General features: G+C 36.5%; 1 protein-coding gene across 4 annotated transcripts in view; it reads left to right on the top strand.

Moving 5' to 3' along the window:
- Positions 1 to 10334: 10334 nt before the first annotated feature.
- Positions 10335 to 20658, top strand: part of Tank (TRAF family member associated NFKB activator) — a 78072-nt gene continuing 67748 nt past the window's right edge. For 2 of the 4 annotated variants that reach the window (XM_090342752.1, XM_090342753.1), the window contains exon 1: positions 17756 to 17897. The gene's annotated coding sequence lies outside the window, so the exon portion shown is untranslated. Of the gene's footprint in view, positions 10400 to 17755; positions 17898 to 20658 lie in introns of those variants that run through there. The other 2 variants (XM_090342749.1, XM_090342751.1) reach the window with 2 other exon arrangements.

Here is a 20658-nt window from a genome sequence, read left to right as displayed (position 1 = left end):
AGAGTGAGATATTGTAACAATATGAGATAACCAAGGGACAGCAAAGGAGATGAGAGACAACGTAGTACATTAAGGACAACAATCATTCGTTATATGGCTTTTGTTTCAATATCCTGGAGGTCTTTTCAATTAGCTTCATACTATATGGCCTATATGCTCTATTGCAGATCTCTGCTAGTAGAGCCCAAGGTTTCTACTGATTATGACAAATGAGGGAAACCATTGAGCCTAGGTTCCTTTGAGTCTGGCTTACTTCACTTAATATGATTTTTTCTAAGTCTTTCCATTTCCTAACAAATGGGGTGATGTCATTCTTTCTGACAGCAGCATAGAATTCCATTGTGTACAAATACCACAACTTGTTGATCCACTCATCAACTGAGAGACATCTAGGTTGGTTCCATATCTTTGCTATGGTGAATAGTGCTGCAATGAACATTGTTGTGCTAGTGGGTTTAGTATGCCCTTGTTTCTGGTGGATAAATGCCAAGTAGTGGAATTGCTGGGTCATAGGGGAGTTCTATGTTTAGCCTTTTGAGGCACTGCCACACTGCTTTCCATAGTGGTTGAACAAGTTTGCACTCCCACCAACAGTGTAGTAGTGATCCCTCCTGGCCACATCCCCTCCAGCATCTGTTATTATTCGTTTTCCTGATCCTGGCCATTCTAACTGGAGTGAGGTGGAATCTTAGAGTTGTTTTGATTTGCATTTCTTTTATGACCAGAGATGTTGAGCATTTTTTCATGTGTCTATAGGCCATTTTTGTTTCTTCTTCAGAGAAGACTCTCTTTAAGTCTTTGGCCCATTTTTTAATGGGATGGTTGTTACTTTGGAGATTAGTTTTGGAGTGATTCAATTTTTTGAGTTGTTGATATATTTTAGATATGAGGCCTTTGTCTGTTGTTTGGTTGGTGAAGATCTTCTCCCACTCTGTAGGCTTCCTAATTAATTTACTAGCTATGTCCTTTGCCATACAAAAGCTCCGCAGTTTAATGCCGTGCCACTTATCCAGCCTTTCTCTGATTTGTTGTGATTCTTGGTCCTTATTAAGAAAGTTTCGACCTGTGCCAAGGAGGCCTAGTGTATCTCCTATTCCTTCCTGTAAAGTTTTCAGTGTGTCAGCTTTTACCTCCAGGTCTTTGATCCATTTGAAGTTAATTCTAGTGCAAGGTGACAAAGAAGGATCCAACTTTAGTTTTCTGCAGGTGCTTAACCCGTTCTGCCAGCACAACTTGTTGAAGAGGCTGTCAGAAATGAAGTAATCTTACATACAACTTTCATTAAAAAAACAAAACTTCTTAACCAAAAGAATAATAATAATAATAAATAGCATAAAATAGGTCACAAGCAGGAAAAAGATTAGAAGTAGAACATATGCATCCATATACATTTAACATAACTAACAGGATTGTTGGTAATTAGTTAATGCTTTTTTATTGTGGTTATTTTCATCATTACAATTTTTTATCATATTGAATATTAATTACAGCAAGAAGATTACAGTTGCCAGTTGCAGGTGATAGAACATTCAACTTAATTCCAAAGGTTAAAGTGGAATCTTGGGAATGAAATGTTAAAGTGAAGGCATAGAAGGAACTTTAAAAAAAAAACTAGGTGATTATCAATTTCAAGAAGTATCTGTTCTGTATTTGTTTTGTTTTATTTTCATTGCTCTTTTCTGGCCAGTACATCTTGAAGGTTTGAATTTGAAACCCTTTCTATGAAGGCTGGTTAGTGTGGGCTGTGTTTCACTGTTTTCTGTCAGCAGTAAGGATTCTGTATTTTAAGCATGAATTCTGGGATCCACCCAGATTAGATTGGCTTAGACTATGGACTTCCCCGTGCCAACAGCTGAAGCCTAAGAAATGTAATGTACTGACTGGTAAGTCAGCTTACTCATGGACTGTGGATGGAATTAGCATCCATAAATTAAGACTATAAGTGCTACTTTACACAGCAATTATAATAAGACAGAGCAAAGGACAATGTGGACCTTGCCTAGATAAACAAAAATACCTTTTTAAAAATACTTTAACTTCCCTACTTATAAGTTTTCTGAAACTCTTGTGTGACTTTACAGTATGATTTTACAAAAATCATGCCAGTGGCTCACTCCTAGCTATTCCTAGCTACTCAGGAGGTTGAGATTTCAGCCTCCTGAGTAGCTAGGTTCAAAGCCAGCCTAAGCATGAAAGTCCATGAGACTTATCTCAATTAACTACCAGAAAACTGGAAGTGGCCCTGTGGCTCCAAGTGTACTAGTAGAGCACTAGCCTTGAGCTGAAGAGCTCAGGGACATTGCCCAGGCCCAGAGTTCAAACCCCATAAGCAGGAAAAAAAAGTACACACAAGCACAAACATCAAGAAATTACAATTAAAACCTTCTTACCTAGCATTACCAAGTGCTCTGTGTTTAAAATGCTTTACAGATACTAATCCAAGAAATCACAAAACTACCAATGATTTAGCCAAGTCAGGTACATAAGTTTGGATCTGAATGCTCCACACCATGGCCACAGCACTTGTACACTTAACTCTCCCGTTAGGCTAGACTCACTCAACAATTTCTTTTTAATTCCTCCAACATGCTACAGAGGTCAGTTCTATGGCTCCTGTTCTCAAAGGGGATCAACACACAGCAACTGATGAATGAAGGGGGTTAATCATAAATGAATCACCCAGAAATGTCACTCTTAAAAGGGTCTGTTCCATTCAAATAATATCTTATTCTGAAACCCAATGACAACAGGAGAGAAAAACCATCCAAGCCTTGTACTAATACAACCATTAAAAATTAAAAAAAAGAATGTTAAAGGGGTTCTATTGATCAAGAGGCATTGCATGCATGAACTGTTCTGTTGAGTGGCAATTCCTTTGTATAACTATTTAAAGAAAACAAAAAATACATTAAAGATAAAACCAGTGCCAAAAAAATGAAAAACCATCCAACCATATTCTCCCCAGCTTCCAAATCTTAAAAGTATTTTTACATTACAAAGCCAGGGATGGTCTAATACTTTGGAGCTAGGGTCTATTAGACCACTGGAAATCTGTGCTCATAACTATCAGCTATTTGAGTTTGTGGAAAGTGACTAATCTCTTCCTCTCTAGGTTTCTATCATCTTGATGTAAAGAGATTTGACCAGGTTAAATTTTTAAAAAAAAAAAAGGCACATTTGCCTACTGCTGGTGGCTCACACCTGTAATCCTAGCTACTCAGGATGCTGATATCCTGAGGATCTAGGTTAAAAGCCAGCCAGGGCCAAAAATATTTCAAAGATACTACTTTTCGACAATAACCAGCAAAAATCCAACCTAGAGGTATGGCTCAAATGGTGAAATACCAGCAAAGCAAGGATGAGTTCAAGCCCCAGTACTAAAAAAAAAACCACACAAACAACAACAAAACAATTATTCCTCTACTTTTAGCACTACCTGAATCTTTGCCTCTCAAAGAATAGCTTATAGTTTTCCTCAGAACCATGTTTCCCATATTTTTTTAGTCTTTAATAATCTAGCATTCCACTGAATACATTCAAATTAAAAGGGCTCTTCACTAGTGAGTCAAAAAATAAAAAACACCCAAAGAAGCTTGAAATCACTTAGCAAGGCCTGGAGTAAGCTAAACAGTTTTCAAAGGTCAGATCTCATTGAGAGTCTGACTTATTTTACTAAAGTCACATAAAGATGCAGAGCTCATGGATTATCCCTTCTGTCTCTTCTGCTTTTCTCATCTCTCTAATTTCTCTCTTGCTGTCATTGTACTTCAGAGATTACAGGTAGGCTAACATATCTTTTACCTCCTTATTTTTGGAGAATTATCAGTATAAACTATTATTCCTGCTAACATTAGAAAGTGTGTCAGTATTAACTTACTATTCTGAATGTGCTCACATATAATATTTTTGATGACATTAGGCATCTCACAGAAACTCCAATTCCATGAACTTGTAAATCCAGACAAAATCTATTTTAGGTGATACAAATTTGTGGGGATTTTTTGTTTGTTTTTCCATTTTGTTGTTATTTTTTCTTTTTGCCAGTTCTGGGGCTTGAACTCAAGATACTAGCACTGCTAGTATTTTCTCAAGCTAGAGCTCTACCACTTGTGCCATAGTACCACTTCCAGGTTTTTCTATGTATGTGGTACCAAGGAATGGAACTCAGGACTTCATGCATGCTAGGCAAGTACTCTACCTCTAGGCCAAACTCCCAGCCTGTAAATTTGTCTTTTAACATTTGTGAATTCTGAAGTTCTGTAAAGAGTGTAATCATTTCTATTGTATTCTATCTAAATCACTTTTCCAGGTTTCTCAATTTAGAAAGAAAATGCTTGTGAGATACACTATTTGGGGCTGGTGTTTCTTATTCATTTTAGATTGGCATTCCAGTGCATGTATTAAAATAAATAACTTTGTCAATAAATTAAATGGGTTGCTATATTGGCCACAAAAAGAAAATACAGACTGTGTAATGTCTGAAACAGACCCTTCCACGGCAAGATGTCTGATTCCCTGATGAAATTCTGTCATCTCATAGAAGTGTTTATGAAAGCATAGATATTTCCCTTGTACCCTACAGAAAACTCATATTTTTTGTTTTGTTTTGTTTTTATAAGACTTACTAAGTGGCTGAAACTTTGGCCTATAGAGTGCTTGCCTAGCATGCATGAAGCCCTGGGTTTGATTCCTTGGTTACCACATACACAGAAAATTTCAGAAGTGGCTCAAATAGTAAAGCACTAGCCTTGAGAAAGCTCAAGAGCAGTGCCCAGGCCCTGAGTTCAAGCCCCAGGACTGGCGCGCGCGCTCGCACACACACACACACACACACACACACACACACACACGACTTACTAAGCTACTAAGCTGCACATAGCAGATTAGAAAGGAAAAAAATGGATGAGTACATCTACAGAAATAAAATGTGCACTGTCATCTTCCTTAACAAATGGTACTCAATCTGCTCCAAGGCTGTCCTATTTCTCTAAATTAGCAGTTGAGAAGAGGCAACAAGCCTGATTTTCTTCTCTGGTCATCCACAGGAACACCCTTCCTTCATCACCATCTTTCCTCTTCCCATCTTCTTGTTATCTCTAGTTGTACTACTCTTACATGCTTGCCCCACAACCAACTGGGTAGATAGTGAACAGGGGTTGAAGGTGATAAAATCTCAGTTCATTAATTTCTTGTCAAGCTAGAAACTTTCAAAACTAGGGCTAAGAAGTAATCAAAAGTGTCAGAGAAAACATTGAGAGACAGAATAAGTAAGAATGACAAATAGATATCTGAGGAAATGTTCAACATCCTTAGCCACTGAAAAAAAAACAAATGCACTTAAAAAAGATTCTATCTCACTTCAGTTAGATTGACCAACATCAAGAATTTGAACAACAAATGCTGGTGGGAAATTGGAGAAAAGGAGCCCTATTGCACTGTGGGGATATAAACTAGTACAACTACTCTAAAAGGAGATTTAAAGATTTTTTTCAACAAACTAAATCCAGAACTTCCCTAAGACCAGCCATACCACTTTTCCCCCTTTTTTATTTTTTATAAAGGTGATGAAGCGGGAAGAGGAGGGTTACAAAAGTAAGGTAATGAATATATTTCTTTTAAAACACTGTTACTCCCTCTGGCTTCCCACTTTCTACTCCCCTCTCCCCCCATGTTGTAAGGTCCATTTCCAATCTAGTGTCTATTGAGTATCAATGTTGCATTTGTTCATCCTTTGCTATTTCTGTGATTCCCTTTCCCTTCCACAAAGCAGATAAGCTTATCTACAAGACAGAGAATATAGAAAACTATACAGAAAGGGAAAAAAATAGAAATAACTGCATACAGGGCATAAAAAGAACCTCTTGTTTCGAATTCTGTGAGTTCATTTTGGTATGCTTCATTAGCACTTGGGCTGTTGTGATCCCTGCTAAGAATATTATAGACATATTCTAGTTTTTACAAATGAAGGAACCTATATTTCTTTGGGCCTGGCTTGCTTCACTTAATAGAATTTTTTTTCCAAGTCTTTCCATCTCCTTACAAATGGGGCAATGTCATTCAGCCACACCACTCTTAAGAATCTATCAAGATCATTACAAGTCCGGATACAGTAATGACTCTTGAACATCCACATTTATTGCTGCATTATTCACAATAGCCAAGTTATGCTAACACCTTCAATGCCCTACAACAGGCAAGTGGATTAATAAAATGTGTTACATATACACAAAGGAATGTTACTCATCCATTAGAAAGAATAAGATTATGTAATTTGGAAGGGAAATGAAGTGAGGTAAGACAAGCTCAGAGAAAAAATAGCGCACATTTTCTCTCATCTGTGGAAGCTAGATGCAATACATAACTGGACTCTAGGCATTCATACAACCAGACAGACTAAAGGACAGTTCTGTCATGGGCAAATACAAAAGATGTAATTCCTCTGAACATTAAGATACTATTTATCAAAATGGAAACATGGTTTTGTTGTTGGTAGAAGAGGTGGTCCTGGTGGTGGTGGTGGTAGTATTTGTTTTTGAGTTTGGGATTTTTTAAGGGGGAAACAAAGAAAAGGTGCAGGAAGTAAGGGAAGAAGGGTAAAACAAATACAAGCATATTATTCAGTATATACACAATATAGAAAATGACTATGTAGGGGCCAGGAGTTTGCCCTAGTGGTTAAAGTGCTTGCCTAGCATGCATGAAGACCCGGGTTCAATTCCTCGGTACCACATATAGAAAAAAGCCGGAAGTGGTGCTGAGACTCAAGTGGTAGAGCTCTAGCCTTGAGAAAGTCCAAGGACAGTGGTCAGGCCCTGAGCTCAAGCCCAGGACTGGCAAAAAAAAAAAAAAAAGAAAAAGAAAATGACTATGTAACTTTGTGGGATAGGAGGGGAAAACAAAGCAAGGGATGATATTGTTCAAAAGAGAAATGTACTCACTATCTGACTTATGAAATTATAAAACTTCAGTACAATTAATTATAAATGTAATATAATTATAATTAATAATAATATTCTCAGAAAGTGACAGAAATACACTTAATAAAGCCATAAAAATATTTAATTGACATTTGAACATAGTCAACATTAATGAGTATTTAATAACTAGTTTGTTGGAGTGTACTGAAAATAAGGACTCAAAAATAATTAATTCTTCCTTGGTTATAGGGGAAATCATACTGTCCTACTAGTTTGAAGATTTTAACATCTTCACATTACTGCCTTGAACAAAATCCACCTATTTTTGTAAGACTGCTACTAAACTGTATCTCTACAACTCTTTCTTATCTATAAATTTTTGTCTGTATTTTGATTGTTTATCAGGTAGTGATAGGGCCAGTAGTAACTAGAAGCTTTACAATCACATTTGTTAAATTTCACATTTGTATCATCCCATAATTTGAACTTGTCAAAAATTTGGGAGTTTGATTTTTGTCATCCTCTTTCATTTCTTAGTGCCCTTTTCTTTTTGTTAGCCAAATACACATCACTGTCATATAAGGAGGATACAGTACTAAGGAATTCAAGGTCTTACTTTCATTCTCATTCTCAAAATCAATAAGTTAAAGATACTTACCTCCTACTTTATGTATCACAGTAACTTATTTTTTTAAGGATATAAGAATTGATGCCAAGAACATAAAAATTGTGTCTATCATCATGACTATAAATAAGTCTACAACGTTCAAAACCAAACTAAGATTATTAGAAAATTTTTATTCATGATGCTATGTAGACAAACAAAATATCATAAATTTAGCCTAAAAATAGAGTAAATACACTAAGAATATAGAAGGGAACAGAAAATTATACTTTAACCCTTGATCCTTTTCCTTGTTCAATTCGTAAGTATCAGTTGTGGCTTGGTGCCATGATATGCCATAGGCATATTGTTCATTATTTGAGAAGAAAAAAAAAGTTGGAATAAGGCCAGGAAATCAGAAAACGAACCATAAGAGAGAACAAAAGCAAAAAACATTAACATTTGCCTCCTATTCTTTGCCTAAAGTATAAACTGGTCAGTGGCATTGGCTTTAAATGTCATGCACTAAGACAGAATTTCCTGAAAAAGAATCTCTAAATTTGTCTTATCTGCAAAGGCTCTGGGAGCTTCTCTTCCTACCAGACTGAGGCTGAGTCCACAGGCATTCTGCAGGAGCTTGCATGTCAGCTAAATTCAATGGCCAAGGAAAATAGCAAAAGGAGGGGGAACAGGATGGAGAGACCAACGAAATGGACATTTCTCAGCTAAGGCAGAAGCATGTCTGGTTAAAAAAGCTTTACTTTTAGAATCTTTCTCACTCAAAAAAATGCAAACTATTAAAAAATAGATTTGCCTTTCACTGAGACTATCCTCATTTCTGATTGTTTTGTTTTTACCATATTTACAAGCATTAGATAGGTTTTATTTTTCCATTGCACCTAAAAATGTCAAATGTTTGTTATTTCATCAGAGTTCTACAGTCCCTAGTACTGGAGGAAAGTTTACATGTCATTGTATATTCCATGAGTAAATGGAACACTTATCACAGCTTAAAATTTGGGATATTTATAGAATTAATTTCTATAAAATAATTCCAACGTAAGTTGCAGTCTCTCAGAATTATTAACCATAAAAAGAAGGTAGGTGCTGGTAGCTCACACCTTTAATCTTTCTGTAGTAGGAAAGTGCATGAGATTCTTATTTCTAGTTAACCACCATAAAGCCAGAAGTGGAGTTGTGGCTCATGTGGTAGAACATATCTTTAAGTGAAAACGCAAACAGATCTTGAAAACCCAGTATTGGCACTAAATATATATATATATGTATATTGTATATACACACATATATATTTAGTATATATACACTAAATATATATTATATATATATAAATTCTAGCACTTTTACAAACTAGAACCTTGTGTGAGGCCTCTTCAGGCTTCTCATCTGTACAATATAGAGTTAACAATGTCTTCTCAACTGCCACTCTCTTTTTCCAGCTTAAAAACTTGTTATGCAATAATGTGTGATCGTTGTTCTTTTTTTTGTGATCATTGTTCTTAATGCACTGTTATTTCTCATCTCTTCTGTTGTCCCTTGGTTATCTCATATTGTTGCAATATCTTACCTTGTTATCTGATATATTGTATATATGTTTGTTTATTTGAAATAGGATAGGGGAGGGAAATGAGGACAAAAACATGAGAAAGGGTAGCAATGTTTGTGAAGTAATGTACCTTCTATCTGGCGAATATAATGTAACCCTTCTATTAATTACAATAAAAAACTTGATATGTAAAAGACTAATATCATAAGTCAAAAATTTCACTTGCATTCAAAAGATTTAAATTGTAATCTGAAAAATGTTTGTATCTATGACATACAAACCCTCAGCCTAATTTTAATTATGTTCTAAAAGCCAAGTGCCAGTGATTGTATATAGAGATTCCCTTCTTGAATACTTGTTTGTTAAACATGACATTTGAAATACGATATAAAAATCAATGTTAATAAATTCTTTAATAAAAATGTTTTAACTATATGTGGTGCTGAGTATTTATGTTCTTTTGTTTCTTCACCTGTAATAAAAAGAAAATTGAACAGATGATAGCTAAGGGCATTTCCAGGTCTAAACTTTTATGATGAAGAAAATGTTTGTGATGTATATGGTACCTTCCATTAGCATGTAAAACTTGATGTTATTCTCAATAGCCTGAAAGGGAAACATATATTTGTAAAGCATTTCTTCAGTGTACTAAGTCCTATACTCTTTTACATGAGCTATACCTTAGTTCTCAAAAATGAACAACTGCTTGACAGCCTTCTTTGGTTCATCTTTTCTAAGTACCAGAGGTTAGGCCCTGGAATTGAAGAACAAACCATATTTTAACAGGCTTCCCCAAATTAACCTCAGCAGGTTATGAAATGAGGGCAGCTATACTCACATTTGGCTTTTTCTATTGTTTGTAAATTTATTGCTTAGGTTAAAAATGACTTTTTAATGGCTAAGAAGTAATTTATCAGTTGGGCTTACTTCTAACATACATGAAAATATGTTTTATATCTTGGCATTCTTATGTTTATAAATTCTAGCTTTTTCCCAAAATGCCTGAAGTATTCAAGCAGAGTCTTTGCTTCAAAAAGAAGTCAGAGTTACAGTCACGGGTGGTTTACAGAACATTTTCTGGTAGTTTTTGCTTCATTTTAATATCTGGACATGATTGGCTGTTGTTAGCTACAAATAAGGAAGTCTTCGAGTCAGGGGATTTCTCAGTGGAAGTTCCCAGTTCTACAGAAGGGAGAGCTCAGGGTAGTCTGGGCAGCAATGATAGGACCTGTGCAAACAACTTCCACAATGTACCCTGTCTACATCTCCAAAGAAAAACAGTCTGTGAAGGAAGACTTGTAACCTGGAGAAGAGGTAATCAATTTTTATTAATTCCTACCAATTTTCACCCTACCAAGTAGCCAGGATGTTTCTTAGGTATTATAGATTCATTCTACTTTCTGGTTTGTTAACTGTATAATTCGTGAAATGATTCTATAATATCTTGTAATTCTTGTGATAGAAGTTTGATCTTAAAAAAAGCCACAATCCAAGATGAATTTTAAATTCTGTAGTCTTTTTTCCATTCTTTATAACTTTTAAGGTAGAAATTACTATGTTTCTAATGGAGATGAATTTGTAATTTTATATCTGGAATGTAGGTCTTCATTGATGAATGGTTTTTATAGAACAATATAAGACCAAAAGACATTGAGCCTAAGTTCAGAAGTGTATATCTTTCTAGGTTGAAAAGTAAATTAAAAGTGTATGTATTCACATTTTTAATCACACTAAAAATCAATTCCAGCATGATTTAATGTCCTCTCAAACATTAAGTTCAGTATTTTTCTATTTCATAAAATCCATGATAATGATTTTTCATGACAATAAAGGATCACCCTGATGGACAATGTTAGATTGCCTATGTAGAAAGTCCAAACTTATAGAATTATAGTGATAAAATCTTTATGTGTTACCAACCAACCCTTTTATTTCTGTACTCAAAAATGAATATTAAAACCTTCATAGAATTTTCTTAAGAATAATCCTTGAGAACTTTGGAAATTCAAAGAGATTAAACAGCAAGAGATATCATCACTATTGATATACTAAAAACTGTCATTTATTGACTGTCTGATGGAAGAAGATGATTATAAATCTTCCACTTCAAATCTAAAATGGCAGAAATTAATGTCTTCTCTTTGTCCATGCTTTGTTATTGTTTTATATCCTGCCTTCTTACAGTATCAAAGCAATATTTACTGAATAGTTTACCCAAGCTACAATATAATAAAGAAAAAGGAAAATGACTTTATCAAGGTCACAAAATAACATAATTCCTAAAACTGTCTTGCTTTCCACTCACCTGACCTCACCTTCTTTCTCCCTATAGGACACATATCCATGTGTACATAGGTAGACACACTAGTCTGCCTCTGGGAAGAGGTGAAACAGTAATCTGGCCCAATCTCCCTGAAACTTAGGTCCAACATGCAACCAGGAAACTAGAACAATGACCAGTCATTTCTCTTGAACACTTGTGGCTATGAGAGGTGATATAAATAAACCTGTTAGCCTGGTGCTGGTGGCTCACACATTAATCCTAGGAGGCTGGACCTAAGGGTCACAGCTAGAAGCCAGCCTCAGCAAGAAAGTCTAGAGACCTTTGCCTCCACTAAACTACCAGAGCAGCCAGATATGAAGCTGTGGCTACGGTGACAAAGTGTTACCTTTGAGCAAGAGAAGCTCAGAGACAATGTGACCAGACCCTAAATTCAAGACCCAAGACAGCACAAAAAAATTGAATTAATTCATTAAACCTGTTAAAGTTCTGGGTAAAATTTCATAAAACTCATTGTCTCAATTGAGGAATATAAACATCATTGTAGTGAAAGCCTTCCTGTTTGTTAAAATTCTACTTTCCATGTTGTAATCTTAAAGGTTTCTAGTTGAATGTATTCTATATATATACTTTGTCTTTTTTGTGTATGTGCATGGTAAGAATATTCTTTGTGTGTGGTAAATATATTCTTTCCACTACGTTTCTACCTAGACACTGCTAATTTCCTCATTTTATAATTTTATTTTTACTTAGTCATTTTATTAATCTGTTATTTCCCTATATTATTATAAATAACTCACATGCAAAGCCTAATTTGAAAATGTATAAATATGCCTTCTCCTTCTAATTACTTTGGTCAGAATTTCTAAAACAGGACTGAACAACAGAAAAGAGAGCAGCCAATCCTGTCACATTTCTGATCTCAGTGGGAATTCCCCTGGTGGTTAACATTGAGTGACATTGGCTGCTGGTTTGAGATAAACATATTTATCAAAAAACCAAATAGTAATCAAATAATCTAATTTGCTAAGAGCATATGCAAGAAAAAATTAAGACTTTATGATAAACTATATTCAACATTTTGGGGGTTTCACCAGAAATAGCTATGATTTTTTTTCTACTTTACATAGTGATCTACTCTGACACAAATGTCATCATTACATTTTTGAAAATCATAAAAAACGATGCTACTGCAGTATAGATATTTCCCCCTTAGTGTTTAGCATGGTGCAAAACACATATGAGGTGTAAAAATTAGTTGGCTTATAAAAATGATATTACTGAGTACTTCTGTAATAAGGTAGATTTGTAGTTATAAATTAAATTTTGCTATTGCTCAGATTAAAATAATTGATTAGTTCATCAAAACAAAATAGATAAAGCCTTACTGTTCTGTTTTTCTTCAATTCACATGTTTACATGCCTCCTTTTCCAGCATTTTGGCTTCACAATTTAACTCACAACTCAAACTAACAGGAAAGAATGAAAACAATGTCTCATAAGCCAAGGAACTCTACCCAGGCAGAGAAACCAGATCCACAAACAAAGCAGCTGTTCAGATGTTTGGTGGAGACAGCTTTCTTTAGTTAAAATCAACAGTGATATGCAACATGTGTCCAAATAGACTTTCTTACTTGCAATTTATATTATAAAAATATGTCTTAAAAACCAAAGGTTTGCAATTAGATGAGAATTTTTTCACTCATATTCCTAAATGAAATTAATCTGTATTTTTATTTTCTGGAATTTCCCATTTAAGTGTTTGCATATTAAAGTTAAATTAGCTACAGAAAGTAAAAGCATGAAAATGCCAAAATATTACATGTTCTAAAACAAGTTTAATAGAGGTTATCTGTTCCTTGAAGTATATAAAGAACAAATACATAATGTTTTTTGGCAACCCCTCCTAGAAATAATTCTTTTTTTTTTTTGCCAGCCCTGGGCATAGGCTCAGGGCCTGAGCACTGTTCTTGGACTTTCTCAAGGCTAGCACTCTACCACTTGAGCCTCAGCACCACTTCCGGCTTTTTGCTATGCATGTGGTACCGAGGAATCGAACCTGGGTCTTCGTGCATGCTAGGCAAGCACTCTACCACTAGGCCAAACTCCCAGCCCATCCTAGAAATAATTCTTTTAAAGCTTTTCCCCAAATGCCTTCTATGTTATTGAGCTATTCAAGTTTTTGCTATTTTTCATACAATTTAGATTATTTTTACTAGAAAACAATTCTTTTTATCAGATTTTTCTTTTTTATTTTATTTTATTGTCAAGGTGAAGTATAGAGGAGTTACAGTTACATTTGTAAGGTAGTGAGGACATTATTTCTTGAACATTGTTACCCATTCCCATGTTTTTCTCCCACATTCCCTCCCTTCATCAGATTTTTCAAATATATTACATACTCATTGTCTTGTACTTTTTAAAATATCTGTAACTATATGGAAACTCTTTTTTTCTCATTCTATTCCAATTCTGTCTTTTTGTGTCTGTGTCTGTGTCTGTCTCTGTGTCTCTCTGTCTCTGTCTCTGTCTCTGTCTCTGTCTCTCTCTCTCTCTCTCTCTCTCTCTCTCTCCTTGTTGGACATATGAAAAGTCAATCTCAAACAAAAAAAGTCAATCTCTTAGAGTCAAATTTTTATAATTAGCTTAAAAAATTTGAACTTTCATCTTAATGATTTCTTGATAGATTTTTTCAGGCTATTTTACTTTCTCAGTTGGTGAGTTGAATGCTTACGTTGGCTTAGTATACATATTTTAGGTCTTTTATTTAAGCAGGGGAAATTTATAGTACATTTGAAGTTTATCTTGTGACTTTTTATATCACTTGCACATAATTATGATTATTAGTTTACAGTTTCAGATCTACCTTCTTTGGTATGTCAATGCTTAGTGATGTTCATTTACCACTGAGCACTGCATTCATTACATACCATTAGATTTAGCATATTTCAGGAGTCATTTTTGCATTTATTTCTAACACAATCGAATGGCCCTATAATTTCATTTTTGACCCATTGCTTAAGAATCTGCTATGTAATTTTTGCATCTATAATTCATTTTTCCAGTTTTCTTCATGTCATTGGTTTCTATCTCCATTCCATTCCATTTGCTTGTAGAAGGAAGCTTGTGCAACTGCCATATTTATGGTCTAACTATGTTCTGTGCTGGAGAAGATTCTATGTTCTGATAAGAGTATATATTCTGCTTCTGTTTGGTAGAGTACTGTATTTATGGGGTTTTTGTTTTGTCTTTATTTGTTTGGCTGGTTAAGGGGCTTGAACTCTGGGCCTGGGTATGGTCCCTGAGCTTTTTCACTCAAGATTAGCACTGTACCGCCACTGAACCACAGAGCCACTTCCAGTCTGTTGGTGGTTAATTGCAATAAGAGTCTCACAGACTTCCTTCCAGGGCTGGCTTTGAACTTCAGTTCTCGGATCTCAGCCTCCTAGATAGCTAGGCTTACAGACATATACCATTAGCGCCTGGCTGCTGTATTTACTTCTATGAGATTTAGTTGGCTTATAGTATCATTTAAATTGTTTCTTCCCTTTCTGGTCTCCTACTTTTCTATTTTCTAAATACGGTAGAATAGAAATCCTAATGATTATCATAGAACTATTTCTATATTCCATTCTGTATGGATTCCTAATATTCTGATTTGTCTCTCTAACAGTTTTTAATTTTGAGTGTATTTTATCTAATACTAACATAGCTCTGTGGCTCTATTTTGCTCATTTGCATAGAAGTTGCTTTTCACCATTCTGTGACTAAATATTTCCTGAATAAGATCAATTTTTTTAAGTTTTAAAAGATTACTCATTATCATGCACCCATGATAAGAAATCTGTTTCTGATTTTAACTATTAGTCAGTATTTACTAAAGGATCCATTTAGACAAAGTAGCTTTTGACATAATAAAATTTTCATGGGAAAAAGATGAAACCATTTTTTAACTTTGATTTAGTGTCAAATTAAAGGACCATTCTCAACCACTTCTTCCTTGTATTGAAGATGAGCATGTTGTTATTGCATATTCCTTAGTTATCTTCTGTCCCATGTTAAACTGCCTGACCTCTCAACTTCTTGGTGAGAAGGATCATATTAGTACATTCAGGTTTTACCTTCTCCAGGACTCCTTTATGGACTGACAGAATCATGCTTGCAAATCTGGTGTTCCTACCACCAAGAAAATGTCTTATATATATTTGGCTCTTAAAAAACATTTTCATATTCCTTGCTTCCTCTGATATGGCCTTCTTTGTGTGTAACTGACTCCCCCACTTCTCATTTTCGTGTGTGTGTGTGTGTGTGTGTGTGTGTGTGTGTGTATGCCTCCTCCCGTACTGGTACTGGGGCTTGAACTCAGAACCTGAGGGCTGTTGCATAACTTTTTCTCTGGAGATTAGTATTCTACCACTTAAGCCACATCTCCACTTCGGGCCTTGTGCTTCTTAATTGGAGAAAAGAATATCAGGATTTACCTGTCTGGGCTGGCTTTGATCGTGTGATCCTCAGATCTTAGTCTCCTAAGTAGCTAAGATTATAGGGGTGAGCCATCAACACCTAGCTCTTTTGAATATATCTAACAGTACTGGGGTTACATGAGGATTAAAATTAACAATTAAATGTATAACAACCTAATTTAAACAGATATAAACTTAGCTTGGGTAACTATTTTTAGTTTGGGTAACATTAAAAGCTTTCTTGTACAACTTAATCCTTCAATATGTGTTATTACAAATTATATATCATATGCCCATTAAAATTGATTTATAATTCTTAATGATGCCCTTGTCTTTAATCATATAAAAAAAAGAGGAGCTAAAATAAAATTGAAATCATGCTGAAATTTATATTTACCTACTTCATTGTGTTGTGTTTACTAATTTTTTAAATTTCTTATAGCTTCAAATAATTCTCTACTGGGCTTTTCTTTGTAAGAATTCCTGGGCTGGGAGTGTAGCCTAGGGGTAGAGAGCTCACCTAGCATGCACGAAGTCCTGGGTTTGATTCCTCAGTACCACATACTGAGAAAAAGCAGGAAGTGGTGCTGTGGCCCAAGTGTCAAGGTGCTAACCTTGAGCAAAAAGTGTCCAAGGACAGTGACCAGGCCCTGAGTTCATCTCTAAGAGAGATAAAACCAAATGAAAAAGAAGAGCTCTCAACTTTGATCAGTTATATATATTAGGATTCACAAACTTAAAAGATATGATGGAGAGAGTAAACTTCAGATAAATGAACACAAACTAATGAGCTATATTATCTTGCCTTGTGCCTCACATGATACACTAAGTGTTCATATTTTTTTGATTTTTCATCACTATTTTTGTTAGAGAATCTGAGACAGACAGCTAGTACAGATGCCATATTAAATCAAAAGTCAAGCATATTCTATAAATAAGGATATTTCACACAAAAATCTGACTGAAATCATACCTGATACTTGGAAATTACAGTTAAGCTGTTTATATGTACAAGTTTCCTTGTTCCTAGGCTTGCATTCAGAAGTCTTCAAATTTATATTTTGAAGTTTAAGAAAGGTGTCCAAAATATTTTTAGTAAGTCTGGGCTTCTAATTTCCATCCTACTCTAAGACCAGTACTGGAAATTATTGCTTACTAACTAGAGTTATATACTGACAGGAGTTAAGGAAAATTTAAGTAAAATTGTGTCATTCTTTAAAGGATTGTTTCTGAAATGTCCTGTGACTCAATACGTTTTGAAATCCTTGGACTAACTAATCTAAGGCAACAAGTATAAATGTCCATAGTTTGGAAGTACACAGAGAAACTGGGAAAATCAAACTTGATTCTTTATCTGGATGAAGATAGTAAAATATTTAAGATTTCTATCTTGGAAAATATTCAAGCATGTCTAGGAAAGGGAATGAGGACATTTTAATGCATGAAGAGTCTTCTAATAAACTTCAGTTACCCAGCTATTGAACTTTTTAGCCAGTACTTGTTTTGAAAAGTATAATTTGTTGGGGAGAAAACGTGTGTGTGTGGACTAACTTCCTTACTCACAGTGAATTGAGTGAGGATCTGCTGAAAATGCAGAATCTCCTGGCCTCTGAATTATAAATCTCTAGGGATTACTGGGTGGAGCTGAATTTTAAGTTTATTGAGTGATTTCTTTTTTTTTTTTTTTTACTCTTCACAAGCATTCAAAGTAATAGTTATCTATTGTTTGGACAAAATTCGAAGCAAGGTCTTCAAATGACCTTTACATTTGATAGTGGGTTCCCTGCTGTGGGGATGTTTTTCCTAATGTTCAGTCAGGCGGGGCTTTGTCAGGACTGGAGGTGGGTGGGGGCGTGGCTTGACGAGGCGGGGCTTGCTTGTGGATGGGTGGGGCCTCGCGGGGCGGGGCGGCACTGGCGCGGTCTCGCCTGACCCTGAAGGTGAAGCTTTCCTGGCTCGGCGCGCAGGCGCTGCCCTCTGAACTGGAACGGAAAGCCACTTCCGGTGGCATTCCCTGGGCCGGTCGCCGGCGACCTGAGGCGTGTGAGTGCGGCGGGCTCTCCGAACTGTGAGTCAGAGTTGGTGAACGGGCCTGGTGCGTCGGAGTCGGCGGGCCGTCGGGGCCCGGGGCTCGTTGAGCGAGCAAGGCGAGCGTGTGGCCTTGCGGGGGCCGGGGGGGTGGGGGAGGGGGATCAAGGGGGAGTGGCCGGGATGCGAGGCGGGGCGCGGAGCTGTTACGTGAGGGGAAGCCTCTCCAGTCCTGGCTGTGGGCAGACTGTGGGCCCTGCTGAGCTGCGACCCTGGAGAGCGACGCGGGCCCGGCCGCTCCTGGGGCCCGGGTGCCGCGCGGCCCGGCCTCAGGGCGCGCCATCCCGGGACCCGGGTCCTCGGCCCGGGCAGCCAGGGCGGGCGCCCGCCGCGTTAGGGATGCCGGGCGGACCCTGTCCCGGGTGTCCCCGACTTCCCTGCGGAGCTGGGGCCGCTGCCTCGACGCGAGAACTCTCAGAATTGCAGTTTGGAAAAGTTTCGGATCGGGTCATTCTGTTGTGTTGTTTTTTGTTTTGTTTTGTTTTGTTTTTTTTCCCCAAAGCCATTGCACAACCCCGCGCTGTACTCTCCCGAAGGGTGTCACCATACCTTGTCCGTGAGAAGTTGGGTAACTTCCCCGAGGGTCACGGAGAGAAGGGGCGGGCCGAGCAGATGCAAGCCCCGCCCGCAGGGGAGTCCCACGCGTTCGGTGGGGTCCCCACCCTGCCTGGTGTTTGGAGTCGGGACTAACCCGTGAACCGAGAGGCACAGGCGGGAAAAGCCCAATTTGTCAAAAAGTGGAAAGAGGAGAATGTGTGATCTTATTGTTTCTGCGGTAGTCAACAAAAGTAAAGCCGACTTGCCAAGCTAGTGGCAGGTCTCTCACTAGTAATGTTTTTGAGAAGAGATGATAGGAAAGCAAGCAAGCAAGCAAGGGAGGAAGGAAGGGGAATTAAGGAAAAAGAAAAATGAAATGATAGTAAAGGGGAAAGAAGGAGGGGAAGAAAATGCTCTGCTTTTTTACCAAATATGAAATACAAACGTGCTGAAGCCTATTGGAAACTTATCCCCTTATTGTACAGAGGCGGCAAACTCTCAAATCTGGAAAGGAGAAAGTGAACCTTTTCTAGGGCTTCTCCAACCATGTGCCATCCCAAACCTTCTACATCTTTTTTTTACATGTGCATAATTACTTCATGCCATTTTCATAGGAAAATGGTCTCTAGTTTCAGGTTTTAAAATATAGTGGAAGATATTTAGCTCTGTATTGTAATGCCACCATGGCATTCCCTTGACGAGGTGTACCATAAGACAGTTAACCACACTTAAGATGTCCTATCTGTGAATTTTGCCTATTTTTCACAATTTTTTTTTTTTTTTTGCCAGTCCCGGGGCTAGAACTGGGGGCCTGAGCACTGTCCTTGGACTTTCTCAAGGCTTTAGCTCTACCACTTGAGCCACAGCACCACCTCAGGTTTTTGTCTATGTATGTGGTACTGAGGAATCGAACCCCAGTCTTCTTGCATACTAGGCAAGCACTCTACCACTAGGCCAGACTCCTGGCCTCACAATTATTTTTATTGTACATTAATTCTTTGTGAAAGATTTGACAGATATTTTATAAGGACCTATCAGTATTTTGGGTTAAAATGCCCAGATATTTAAAAAGACAGTTCCTACTCAAATTTCCCCAATATGCCTTTTCATAGTTTGATGTTTTACTCCTGTAATTACCTAAAAAATATTTTTGTATTTTGCATAGGATATTAGTTTTCTTCATGAATGAATATCCTTTGATTCAGAAATGATTTGTTAAAGTCAGTGGTTTCAGGACTGGAAATACTTCCCTAATATAATTCCAATATTCACATGTGCCATTTTTAGTCTGATCTGTTGCTTTGATCTATTTGTGGCTTCCTGTATACATAGTAACCTGATTTATGACATTTTTTGTAATTCATAGGTCAAATTCCTCTTCATTTATCAGTATTTTCTTAGATCTTATTACATTGTCTTTGAGATCGAGTTTAAATTGGTTGTTTATGTTGTATTCATATAATGCTTTCAGAAGTTTAACGATTATATGTTTTTAGATCTTACTGTCAGTATGTGTATATTATTTAGTTTCAATGAATTCTCTTGGACTTAGTTGGAAAACAATCATTTAAATATTTCTCTTGATACTTTCTTTAATGAAATGGACTAGCTTCAAAAAAGTGATAAAAAATAATGAAAATATTCTGGTTATCCTTATTTTGTTTCTTAGTTTATAGACAGTTTTATTTCGTCATCACTAAATATGAGGCTTACTGTTTTTATTTTTTAAAATTAAGGAACTTTTCTTTAGTATTTCTAGCTTATAAGGGAATTTTTGCCGAGAATGGATGTTAGAGTTATGGACAAAGTTATTTTTTTGGCAAGAATGGCAGTCTATTTACATTGGTTACCACTTTGAGAACTGTTTTAAATAATAGATGTTGAGTGTTAATTTGGAATATATGTATATACATATGATATATAATACAAATATGCCCTGGTTGTTTTATATATTTATATGTTATATATGTGTATTTTATATTGTGTTTATACAGTGTCTTTTTATTGGTATCAAGAGTACACTGATTTTCTAAAAAGAACAGGGTCTAACAATTTAAAAATCATGACAACTGTTGCGGGCGTGGCCTAGTGGTAGAGTGCTTGCCTAGCATGCACAAAGACCCAGGTTTGATTTCTACTACCACATACACAGAAAAAGCTGCAAGTGATGCTGTGGCTCAATTGGTAGAGCCCTAGCCTTAGAA

This window comes from Megascapheus bottae, chromosome 12 (genome assembly GCF_031878675.1).
Source record: "Megascapheus bottae isolate mThoBot1 chromosome 12, mThoBot2.hap1, whole genome shotgun sequence".
Taxonomy (NCBI): domain Eukaryota; kingdom Metazoa; phylum Chordata; class Mammalia; order Rodentia; family Geomyidae; genus Megascapheus; species Megascapheus bottae.
The sequence above is the reverse complement of the archived record's forward strand: the minus strand, read 5'-3'. Positions and strand labels throughout refer to the sequence as shown.